Raw genomic sequence first — 13,753 nt, 5'->3', positions numbered from 1 at the left:
GAAGAAATACATAGAGAATATCATACTCAATAACTGGAAGATCTATGGAAAAGTTTCCAAATTTGATCAAGTCTCAATGTCTAATTAAACAATTAGAAAAATAACTGAAAATAAGTACAAAGATATTAAGAGAAAGGAAATAACATACATAAGAGGTCTAATAAAATACTAAAAGTATAAATATGGGAAGATCAACAACACTAGGTTGGTTCTTTGAAAAGACCAATGAAATCAATGGCCCTCTGGAAAAAAAATGAAAGAGGGCAAAAAATAAATAGTATTAGAATGCTGAGAGAATGAAAACTCATCAGGACTCAAAAAAATAATAAAAGGACATAATGAACACCTCTTCGTAGCTAAACCTGAGACCACATGAAAGAGCAAATACCTAATATAAGTTACCAAAACAGGAAAAAAAGAAATAGAACACATGAATGCTCTACATTTATTAGAAATTATATCAGTAGTTCATCTTGTCCTCAAAAAATCATCATTACAGTATAATTTTACTGGAATTTCTTACCAAAGATTTAAGCAACTGAAGATTCCAATCTTATAAAATTCTTTCAGATGAGAGAAAGAAGGACTCCACTTCTCAACTTATATTTTTGAAACAAAGACAGTGTAAAAATAGATAATTATAGACAAATTTCACCATGAAATTAGACCTAAAGATTTAAAGTATTAGCAGAATTAATTGAATAATGTATAAAAGGCATTTCTTAACCAGATAGAATCTCTACCAAAAAAAAAAAAATCATATTTGATGGTGACATATTGAAAGCTTTTCCTCTTTCTCCTTATCCTCTTTTTCTTCTTCTTTCTTCTTCTCCTCCTTCTTCTTCAACTTCTTCCTCTTCTTTTCCTTATCCACTGTCCTCCTCCTCCTCCTTCTTCATTCTCTTCCTCTTCTTCCTCTGCCTCTGATTTTTGGTATGGACCTGGATAATATTTAAAATGTGTTTGAAGAGCAATGGTAAGAAGAGCCAAGATAGTCCCACAGACGAAGAACAAGTTTGGAGGACATGCCCTACAAGACACTAATTCTTATTATAAAGTTAAAGTAATTAAGATGCATGGTATTTTTGCAGGTTTAGCCAATAGACCAGTGGAACAAAAGAGAGATGCCAGAAAGAGATGCCCAATTCCTTTAAGGCAGTGCTAGCACTGCAGATTGGGGGTGGGGGGGAGTATTCACTGCAGGAGTTGTTCCAAGACAATTCATTGTCAATGTGGGTAAAATGAAACCCTCTCCTTCCATCACTCCCTATGTCACACTATATAAAAAAGACAGTTCCATGCCTACAAACCTTAACTGTAAAAGGCAGTTTCTAATTTTTGGAAGATAATATAGGAGAATATATTTATGCCCTTTGCTTGGGAAAGATCTCTTAATGAAAACACAGAATTAGAAAATTATGAAGGCAAATTTGACCTCATAAAAATTACAAATATCTGTTTATGACTAAGCATCATTAAGTGAAAATAGGCTACAGCTGGGAAGAATGTAATAACATATGCATTGGCCAAGGATTTGAATCTGTAATATACAAATACACTCTACAAATTTACATGTAAAAGCCAAATAATGCCAAACAAAAGATGGACAAATACCTTGAATTCGTACTTCACATTAAAGGATGTATGGCTAACACATAAGTAAAAGAAAGGTGTGTGTCTTTTTAGCAATCAGGAAAATACAAATTGAAAGGATAGGACATTCCTAGTTAGATTGGTAGAAGTTAAAAAAGTCACAATGCCTCATGTTGGTAGGAATGTGGAGCACTGGGAACTTTCATACAATGTCTTTGAGAACGAAAGTATTAAAATCACTTAAGGAATCGATCTGTATCATAAAATAAAGTAGAACATGCAAATTCTCTACAATCAACTATTATATACCTACTATTTATGTTGGAGACAGGTAAAAGATATAATGCATAGATACCTCATTTACAATAGCAAAAAAAATGTGGAAAATATCCCAGATATCCCTTGACAGTAGAGTGAATAAATAAGTTTTGATATATTCATGAAATGCAATATTATACAGCAGTGCAAATGAATATGCTACAACTACATGCATGATAATTAATCTAAAAAGCATAATATTTTTTTTAATTTTTTTTATTTATTTATGATAGTCACAGAGAGAGAGAGAGAGAGAGGCAGAGACACAGGCAGAGGGAGAAGCAGGCTCCATGCACTGGGATTGGGATTCGATCCCGGGTCTCCAGGATCGCGCACTGGGCCAAAGGCAGGCACCAAACCGCTGCGCCACCCAGGGATCCCCCTAAAAAGCATAATATTGAATGAAAAAACCAAGGCATAGATTATGTCCAATATGATTTCATTAATAAAACAAATATGCAGGATCAAATAACATAATACTTAGGATAAAATATGAATAAAGTAAGGGAATGATACAGACTAAATTCAGGAGGGTGGTTACCTCTGAGTGTGGGCCGCTGATGTTAGTGTGATCAGGACGTGGCTTCAAAAATATCAATACTAGTTTGAAGCTGAATGGTAATTGTGTGGCTGCTTGTTTTATAGTCATTTTTCATTTATATGTTATTCATATGTTATTAATATTTTTCAGTGTATGGTAAATTTAAAAAAGGAAAATAAGGACTGCTTAGTTGATGTTGGAGGATTCAATAATTCTGGTTATAGTCTCTTCTGTTATATATGTGCTTCTATAACATGAATTAGTTCTTATTATAAATATGGAATGATACCTGTTTAGAATGGAAATTGCATGGGCTCATGTGCAATTAATATTTTGTGCCAGCAAGTAACAATGTTGAGACTCAACACATTAACACAGCAGAGCCTCTTAGAAATGGAAGAAAGGAGTACTAGTCTATGGAGACCATTGGCTGTAAGCTCTATCCTGGCTCACTCTGACCACATGCTCTGCCTTGGATGTGGAAAATTGAGCAATTTTCCTGCATTGATTTTGTTCTTTTTCACATCATTCAGCAACCTCTCCTTATATTCCTTTCCACCATGCTCATTTTACCCATCATCATTATTTAAAAGTTAAGTCCCATATTTATCATAGTATATCTTTTAAACTATGCAAGTATTTAAAAAATTAGAATTCTTTTCTTATTATAATGCTCTAGTTATAAGATTCATAGGTTATAGTTATAGGTGCTCCACCATTGTATTCCTTTATAAACTATCTTTTTTATTGTCTGATATAGTAGAGGAGGAAGGATATTTTTTTCTAGACACGCATACATTATGTTTCCAGAGAAATCCCTATTTCCATTGCTTTTCATTAGATTTAGTCTTATGCAGACTAAATTAATAAGTTGACATTTAATTAATAAATTATATTTATTATTAATTACTAAAAACATTTGCTGTTTGTTCTCCACATAATACAATCCAGTGATCCAATGCTAGGTATTGAGGGAAATATAAATGGGCAAATAACATAATATTTGATCATAAGTGCCATAAACCCTGCCTACAAAAATGTTAAATTATTAACAAGGCTCTGTAAAACCTTGACCTAATTACCTTTCCGGTTGCCTCTTTTTATGTTTGTATTTTAATTCTCTGTTTTCTACCCATATTGAATTATTATCTATTATTCACACACACACCCACCATAAGGTTGAGAAGAGATAAGCAAATTGTAGAACTTTTATCTTGCCAATCTTTTCTTCTTCCTGCTGTTAATTTCCCAACATTATTTATACTACACAACATTCCCTTCTCCCATTTAAAACCTTTAATGGTATAGCCAATTAAGTATATATTTATTGCACAGTGCCAATACATCTGTCAGTATATGGTCCCAACTTTCATTTAACACATCCTCCTCACTGACCCCATGCTTCAGTTGTCCTCAACGGTCAAAATTCCCTAAACATACCAGATGCTTTCATGGTTTCACATCTTGTCTTGGTTTGCAAAGTTATAACAGTGTTTTGCCTCCATAAGTCCTCTTCCTATATTTGTTTGAAAGTTTACTCAATCATCAAGGCCCACATAAAGGGCTACATATTCCATGTGGCCCACCTAGTAGACAGAAATAAATATTTGCAGAATAAATGAGCTTTGTTTACCTAGTTCTTTATTGTATAATCTTGCATATGTGTATGTATTTATAGTTTTGTTAGTATTTTATTTGTTTGGTTTCCCACCACAGCTTAAATTTTTGGTCTTAGTTTACTGCTTGTTCAATATGCTTAGGCAAGAAACCTATTTCTTAGAGCCACAGTTTTTCTCTCCTCTAGCACAGGGACACAGCAGTTTGATGTAACTTAAGTGAATGTTGTGAGGGACAAAATAAGTATTTAGTTAATTACTAAGAGCTATACATATGTTGCATGTAACTGTTCTGTTTAATACAAGTTTCAATAACTGTCTGAAGTTGAAATCTCAACTCAGACATCAATTCCTTGACTTCTATAGGGGAATAACACATGTAATGTCCCTGGTTTTCCATGTAATTTTAATTTTTATTCCAGCTAATTAGACTGTAAAGTCCATAAGGACTACTTCATTCATTTCTGTATCTTATATCTAAGAGGCATTATCAAATGAGTGAATGAATAAAACATTATTAGTTAGTATAAAACATAGCAACTTGAACAGAGGTTGGCAAGAGGCTAAGTGTATTAAATATACTTCTTGAGTGGGTAGCTTTTTCAATGGGAGAAAAACCAAGAAATCGTTTTTAAAATCATCTCATACTCAAGCATTTAATTGAGCAAGCATTTCCTATATCAGCCTCCCTATCATTAACAGTGACTGTGAAATCTCACTGGACACTTGGGTGCATTTTATAAACTTACAGGCAGCAAAGCATATGGAAAATTAAATTAGTCACTTGTTTAAACCACCACTAGTCAGAAAGATATGCCTATTGAATACATGCTTACCTATAAAATGGATAAGTCATTCTCTCTTCTCACGTGGAATTTATGTTGCAACATGGTCCAAATAACCGAAAATCAGAGCCAGGAGAGTGGAGTCATGCTCCCTGAATCTAATTCCCATATGTCCTGCATTCTACTTTTTCATCCTTCTGTGACTTGATCTTCATCCATGAAATGAGGCTAAAACAGACCCTAACTCATTGTACTGTTTGAGGGTTAATAATACAATAAATATCAACCTTTGTTACAGTGCCTGTCTCATAGCAAATGCACAAATAATGTTAGGTGATGCTGTTTTTGTTTTTTTTGGCTTTTGGGGGTGGCTGTTTTTATTATAATCATCTTCCTATGCCTTGAACACACACACACACACACACACACACACACACACACACAAGGTTTTCTAAGATTATGAGTACCCATAGCACTTCCTTCACATCTCCTCAGACTGTAGCCTAGAAAAACATTCCAGGACCAGACTTACACGGGGCAGGCTGAGAGGAGGAAAAGATGAAGGAGGTTGGTTTTCCATGAATTAATCTATCAAGACCTTCTAGATAAATGAGATTGGATCCCACATAGAAGATGAGGACAAGATCCAGGAAACCACAGGCTGCAGTGATATTCAATGTGGTGTTTTAATATATTTCACTCAGTGGTGTTCTATATCTAGTTTAGATTTCAGAACAATTTTCCTAGGATGATGATAAGATAGCCAAGGTCAGGGCATAACATTTGTTGTATCTTTTCTATTATGGGACATAATAATGAGTATCTAGTAGATGGGATTAAAGGAATTATGGTTATTCTTTCTCCTTAACATCTCTAGTCTGTCCTGGTTTATATCAGCTTTGGTTAAATGTAGTTAATTTTCATATTCTTTTGAGAATATGTGGCTTTATAGTATTATGAGAAGATCAAAACACTCTATGGCAGAAAAACAATTTCTAAAATGCTCATCTGAAATGGTGACTTTAATTTCTAGTTCTGGCTAGATGTACTAAGTAAATATAGTTACCATAGTTAGAGGTATAGTTATTATATATCTGCTTTACTGTATTAGATGTGAAATCATGAACATGGTTTGTCTTACTCCCTTTTATGTGTCCCATCGAAACTTGCAAATTACCCCTTCCTAGCTGTGCACTTGTGGACAAATTGGTTCACTTCTGTGAAGTCTAGTTCCTTTAATAGTAAATGGGAATAAGGGTGCCTATTCTATAGGGTAGTGAGAATGAAGTGAAACAATGTCTTTTAAATACCTACTATATATTAAGTACATAATAAATTGTGAATATTGGTGCTGGTGATAATAGTTGCATGTGAGGAGATTCAATAAATATATGTTTTAAAGATTTTATTTATTTATTCATGAGAGACACAGAGAGGGAGAGAGGCAGAGACACAGGCAGAGGGAGAAGCAGACTCCCTGTGGGAAGTCTGTTGTGGGACTCAGTCTTGGAACTCTGGGATCACACTCTGAGCTAAAGGCAGACACTCAACCACTGAGCCACCTAGGTGTCCCTCAATACAATATTTTTATTTTTTTTTTAATTTTTATTTATTTATGATAGTTACAGAGAGAGAGAGAGAGGCAGAGACACAGGCAGAGGGAGAAGCAGGCTCCATGCACCGGGAGCCCGATGTGGGATTCGATCCCGGGTCTCCAGGATCGTGCCCTGGGCCAAAGGCAGGCGCCAAACCGCTGCGCCACCCAGGGATCCCAAATGAATGTTATCTCTCTAATCAACAACTTTAAAATTATTTGAATAACTCAGACATTGAGTACTATATATAACCTGATCTTTTTAGATATAGAAAAATACTGAATTTCAAATTGGGGAGTTTTTAGTTTAGCTTTGTTGTCTGACCACAAGTATTTCAAATGTTTTAGAGAGGTAGGGAATATTAAATGCTGGGCTCCTTTGACATTTATCCATCACTTGAGTGTAATCATTTTAGTTATAAAAAAGAAAGATTTTACTCTTTCTAAATCATTTTCATTTAGTCCTTCTGGCTATTTTTTTAGGTCTTTTAGGATTTTAAAAAGTTAGCCCTAGTGATATACTTCCCGTGGAATTCAGGAAGCTTAAAAAGTTGTTCTATTTATTTTGGGGGATATCTTATAGAAAACTAATTGGTAAACTGTGAAACCCCTAGAAGAAAACATGGAGAAAGCACTCCTTGACTTGGGTCCTGGCAATTATTTTTTTGCATATGATGCCAAAAGCACAGCGACAAAAACAAATATGAACAAGTGGAAGAAAAATCGCTGGAGTAGGTGCTGCTTCTAAAAAGGAAGTGGGTCTGCATCAAACTAAAAAGCTTCTGTACAGTAAAAGGAATGATCAATAAATGAAAAGGCAGCCTATGGAATAGGAGAAAATATTTGCAAAACCATATTATACTGATAGAAGTAAGGAAGGAACTCTTACAACTCAAAAACAAAAATATAATCCTATTTAAAAATGGTCAAAGGACCTGAATAGATATTTTTCTAAAGAAGATATATTAATGACCAACAGTTTCTTGAAAAGGTGCTCAACATAATTAATCATCAAGGAAATAAAAATCAAAACACAATGAGATATTACCTCACATTTGTTAGAATGGCTATTATAAAAAAGATGAGATAACAAGTGTTGGCAAGGATGTGAAGAGAGGGAATCCTTGTGCACTGTTGGTGGGAATGTAAATTGGTGCAGCCACTCTGGCAAACAGTACCGAGGTTCCTCAAGAAGTTAAAAATAGAACTACTATATGATCCAGTGATCCCACTTATGAGTATATATCAAAAGAAAATGCAATCACTATATCACTATGGCAGCCCCATGTTCATTGCAGTATTATTTATAATAGCCAAGACATGGAAACAAGATGTCTGTCTTTCAACAGATGTATGGATAAAGAAAATGTCTGTATACACAATGGAAAGAAAATGTGGTCTATATACACAATGGAATATCATTGAGCCATGGGGAAAAAAAAGAAAATTCTGTCATTTGCAACAACATGGATGGACATTGAAGGCTCTAAGTGAATTAAACCAGAAAGAGACAGAAATACCGTCTGATATTACATAGACGTGGCATCCTGAAAACTGAACTCATAGAAACAGTAGATTTCTGGTTGCTGGTAGGGAGTTAGAGTGGGAGAATGAGTGAAGATGGCCAAAGAATACAAACTTCTAGTTCTAAGATAAGTTCTGAGGATCTAATATATGGCATGGTGACTATAATAAACAATATCGTATTGTGAACTTGAAATTTGCTAGAGAATAGGTCTTAAAAATTCTCACCATGTACACAAATTGGTAAATATGTGAGGTGAGGGATATGTTAACTACCCTTATTGTGGTAATCATTTTGCAATATACATATAAAATCATCCTGTTGTATACCTTAAATTTACACAATGCTGTATATCAATTATATCTCAAAGCCAAAAAAAGAAAAAGAAAAAAAAAAAAAGGAAAGCTGATTGGCTAAGAATTAGTGATTGTGTCTCCTTAATACTAGCATGATTTGTTCTGTTAACTAGCATAGCCACAGGGTTCCAAGAAGTGAAGCCCTATATGTAATAACTAGTTATATTCTTTAACTTAAGTAATTCTGATTTCTCATGTTATACTTAGCAAAATGAATGAGACTTAGTCAAATCTAGTTGTTTTTTTTTACTGTTAGAATGTTATCAGAGGGTTTTTTTTTAAAATAGCAATTTACTCTAATTTTAATATTCCTTGGATAATATTGAAATAAAACAGTTCTGTGTAATTTAGCTTAGATAAAAGCATGAGCATATTTGGAACATAAACCTAATTCTATCTTTTGTTGAGCTGCCCAATTTAGTAAAAGCATTTCAATAGTACTTCTTAAATGTAGTATGACTTAGAATACTGGAAGCTGCCCAGAATGTAAAAAAAGGAGAATAATTTATATTTAATTGGTCTAAACCTACCTTTCCTAGGTCAATAAGAAGAGAAACCAGCAGCATTAATCAAGATAAAATTATCAGCTGATTAATCAGTGTTCTAATTACTGCATAGTTCTTTACCTTTTCAGTTTTAATTACTAAACCGCATTGTCTTTTCCATATGGCTAACATGTACTTTTTCTCCTACTGAAATCATTAAGATAAAAATATACATTCTAGACATTACAGCATCAAATGTAAGAAATTGCTAGTGCCTCTTAAGAAATTCCCAAACATATAAATAAACTACTAGCGTATACAAGAAAAGAATGATAAATTCATGGCTCTTTAAGTGGGCACAGTAACTCTGATTATGAAACTAAGCTTTTTGAGGCAGTGGGTCTCATCCATCCTATTTCCTTAAATGAATTTATTTAAGTTGTTTCTGGATCCTGTTGCAGTTAAATATAAATTAGAAAAATACATGGGAGAATTAAAAAGTTTTGTTTCGGCAAAGGCCCGAATATTTCTTTTTAGATTGGTTTTTTGGAGTAAGTTGAGTCTGCTGCATAGTTTTCAACCTCAGCCCTATTGGTATCTGGGTTCCATTGTTCTCCATCGTAGGGGGCTGTCCTGTGCACTGTAGCAGTGTTCTTAGCAGCGCCCCTGGCCTCTACCCATTAGACACCATTAGCAATAGCCAACTACTGCTTTTCGACGAACAAAATTGTCTCCAGACACTGACAAATATTTCCTGGAGGCAACCCTTCCCCCCCCCCCCCACATTGGGAACCTGATTTCACTATATGGCTACTATTAAGACACTTATTTTAATACACATATACTGTATAATAAGGCATCCTTGCCAGATGAGGATTTTTTTCTATAGGTCACATATTTTGATGTAAAATTTTCCAGACACATTGATGATATAACAGTGGTGATCATCATGATGATGACAGCAGTAGCTAATGTTCACTGAGCACATTGCTGTCAGCCACTGTATGAAGGATCTATATGCAGTACTTTATTTAAACTTCAAAGTAGCCCAATGAAGGAGGCCTCTTCCCTCTCTTACAGAGTTCAGCAAGCTCAAACAGAGCTCAGACCACACAGCTAGCACTTTTGATAGGTATGATTCAAAATAACCATTCTTGAGGAAGATTTCTCATTTCTAAGAAGGTAAGAAAGTTTACTTTCTTCCTTGAAATAGTTTTGACCGCCTTTTCAGTTGTGTCCATCTGTAATCTTTTAAGGAAATTCACGTGTGAGATTTGGGTTTATGTAGACACTACAATTCCAAGATGGACTTGTCTGGAGTTTAACTGAAAAGACAGTAATGGGGCTGAATTTAGTGAACAGAGCATTGTAGTCATTTAATAATAATTAAAAGATGGTTTCTCTGAAATGAAAGTATTTTTAGCAAGTTGTTTTTCCTTTTTCCTTCTCTTCTTTCTTCCCTTCTCTTCCCTTTTCATTCTTTTCCATTTTCTAGAAGATGCCACATTATCTCCATTATGCATTATATATGCTTGACATTGGAAAACCATGGAGTTTGGCTTACTACTTGCAACTAAGTGACTTAAGCACTAATTAATTCTATTTGCATGGTCTGAATGCACAAATCATATGTGGCAAAGACCTAACTTACCTTTTAGCTACCTTATTCAGCTCTAAGTATTTTCCCCACCAAATAGGCTTAACATTTTACATCTCCTACTAAATATTATTATTGTTTTTCATTTTAGATTTGGCTTAGATGACATAAATGCTAACGTGTCAATCCTATACTTTGAATTATTTGCAACTCCACTTTTCAGAGAAAAATATTCAAAAAATTGGAGTGAATGTGCATGACTGCTTTCCAGCATTAGAGCCTGTTGTATGACATATGGCATGTATAGGTATAGAACTCGTAAGTAGCAATAGTCAGCCTTTATACTTATAGTGATTCAGCTGTGATGGGTTCCTTATTTCCTTTTATTTATTTTTTAAAAAGATTATTTATTTTGGGGAGGGGAGGGGAGGCATGGGGGAGAAGCAAAGGGAGAAGGAGAGAGGGAGAATCTCCAGCAGTAGACTCTGTGCTGAGCCTGGGGCCCGCTGCAGGGCTTGACGTGAGGCTTGACACTGAGATCATGGCCTGAGCTGAAACCAAGAGTTGGATGCTTAACTGAAGGAGTCATCCAGGTGCCCCTCCTTATTACTTTTAAATGTATCATAATAAAAGTGCTTATTGCTTTTCATTCTTTGTAGGAGGATGAAGAATGCTTGCAAAGCTAGGACAAGAGATAAGTGAATGTATAATCCTTATATAGGGTGCAGGGATTTTTATAGGGTCTCCTCTATTTAGTATAATGTTCTGTGTTCCTTAAGCATAATGCTACTGGAAAATGAATTGGCATAATGTTTAAATTATAAGAGGAAAACAAACTTGAAATGAAAATCATTTGCTGAGAACAATGGTAGACTAGGCCAGTTACCTCAGTCCCTCATTGTAATGAATTAAAATACCATTCCTAAAATAGTATGTCAGTCATGTTCAGCTTGTTTTGCAGATGTCTGCTTTGCAATTTTTGATGAGGATCTTGCATAAACTGTTAGGCTGGTCAAACACAGCATAGAAAGCAATTGGATGTTACAGGTACATGGTGTCTTTATATATTACAATAGTGCTACTACTCATCAGAGATCAGTTTCCATAATACTTAACAAAGTATATCAAAGAAGCCAGGGAGAAAAAAAGAAAAAAGAAAAGATGGACACATAAAAGAAAAGTAGTCAGAGAACAAGCGCTGACAATTCACAAAAGAAGAAGTACAAATTTAAATTTAAGGAAAGCATGCCTTATATTTTGGTAAGCCAAATACTGCAAACTATACTACAGTGAGTTTCTCATTCTTGGCAAACAAATTAATATAAATGTTGAAGACAATAATAACCCGACATTGAGATGGAAGTTAGTATAACTTTACTAGGGTGCAGTTAGGTGAAATGGGAATATAAATTTTAAAATGTAAATTTACTTTGCTTCAGATATTTAATTTTTAGGAAATTTTCTTAAATATAAACATGTGCACATAGATGTTAACAAAAAGGAACTATAAGATTTTTAGCTATTGCATGTTTTCTGTATTGGCAAAACTGTTATAATTAGAATATCACCATTTTATAATACTGATTATGGATCAGTACTGGATCTGCTAACATCAGAAAAAGAAAGACAGTCCAATATTATATACCACTTGAGGGCATCATATCCTACAACCTAAGAAATATTGCCAAAACGTGGCACCTGAATCTGAGCAAAATTCTAGATTTAAGTAGCTATTTCTAGGAAATGCAGTCAATAGAAGAACACATTAAATGATACAAATGATGGTGCAATCAGCACAGGATAGGAGAAATACCAAAAATCTATTGAACGATTTTTTTTTTCTTTTTCTTATTTTCCCTAACAAATAAGTTGCAAGGGAATAAAAAGAGAGATGCAGAGGAATCTCTTGATTAAAAGAGACATTAACTATTTATAGTGTGTGGATCTTACTGGATGCTGATCAATTTGAAGAAGGAAGGAAGAGGGAGGAAAGAGGGAGGGAGGGATGGAGGAAAGAGAGAGAGAGAGTCAGGGAGAGAAAGCACTAGTTGGGTATTTGATGATACAAAAGAATTATTGCAAATTTTCTGATGGATGATATTGATATTATAATTTTTTTTAAAGTTCTCCTTTCAAGAGATAGGTGAGAGTATGAATGAAATAAGACTACCCATGAGTGGATAACCATTGAGACTGAGTCATGAGTACATGGTAGTTCATTAGATCAGGCTTGCTGAAAAATCAACAAGAACCTTAAATGTTTAACAATATGGCTTTGATTAAATAATTTATGGCATATCCATGATATAAAATAATATGCAGTCAATAAAATGATCTTTATATTATATATTATGTAGACTAGTTAAGACTATGGGTGTTCAGTTCATAAAATATTAATAAATGTAAAAAGGTTACAAAGCAGCACACAGGCAATTATCCCATTCAAATACATAGAATGAAAATAAAGGCCCCCAAATTAGCAGTAATTATCTCTGAGTGAGAGGATTATGGCGATTTTATTTTCTTCTTTGTGCTTTTTTTGTGTATTTTTGAAATAAATATGCATCTATTTAGTTATTAAATTTATAATATCATTAAAACAACAAAAAGAACAAATATATTTTAGAAAACTTTTCTCTGTAAGCGATGGAAACAAAATGTGTATTCTGTAAGAATAGAAGTTTTTTTTATGTAAACAAAGCCTTCTTTTGTGATTATATGTTATAAAATAATGTATTACAACCACTTGGCTGGGAGAAGTCAAGGAAAATTAATTTTGTTATGTATATCTTGTTTAAGAAAGCAGTGAAGTGTGGATTTTTTTTTTAGAGAGGAAGGGTCAAAGAGAAAGAGTCTAGCATATACAGAACACCTGGATTAAGCTATATGCATTACTGTTGCAATTCTTATTATAAACTATGGAGGTTTACTTATATGTCTGTTTTATAGGTGAGGAAATAGAAATGTGAGTTCAGCAACATGTAACTGCCGGAGCTGGGTGTCAAGCCAAGGTCATTCTGGCTTCCACTAGGTGCTGGGTGAAAATTTGACCCTTTTATTAGACTGTGTATTTCTCAGGGTCAAAATGGTGTTTTGGTATTACCATGCTATGAAAGCTAAAGATCATATAATCTATTCTTTTGATACTTGTTATCTAGTTTCTAGAATATTCTCATTAAAAGGATTAAAATAAAGTTTGAACCTTAAAATCTATTTTATTTGAGAAGAAAATGAAATGATAAGCAATATCTCAATCCATAGTTTTGCCTGATAAATAATGTGAGGACATCCCTTCACTCTTGATTTTTCTGATGGGTGCCTCTTTTAGCAAGGTAGAGCATCC

The sequence above is a fragment of the Canis lupus genome, chromosome 11 (assembly GCF_048164855.1).
Source record: "Canis lupus baileyi chromosome 11, mCanLup2.hap1, whole genome shotgun sequence".
In the NCBI taxonomy this organism is placed as follows: domain Eukaryota; kingdom Metazoa; phylum Chordata; class Mammalia; order Carnivora; family Canidae; genus Canis; species Canis lupus.
Note: the sequence above shows the minus strand (reverse complement) of the source record.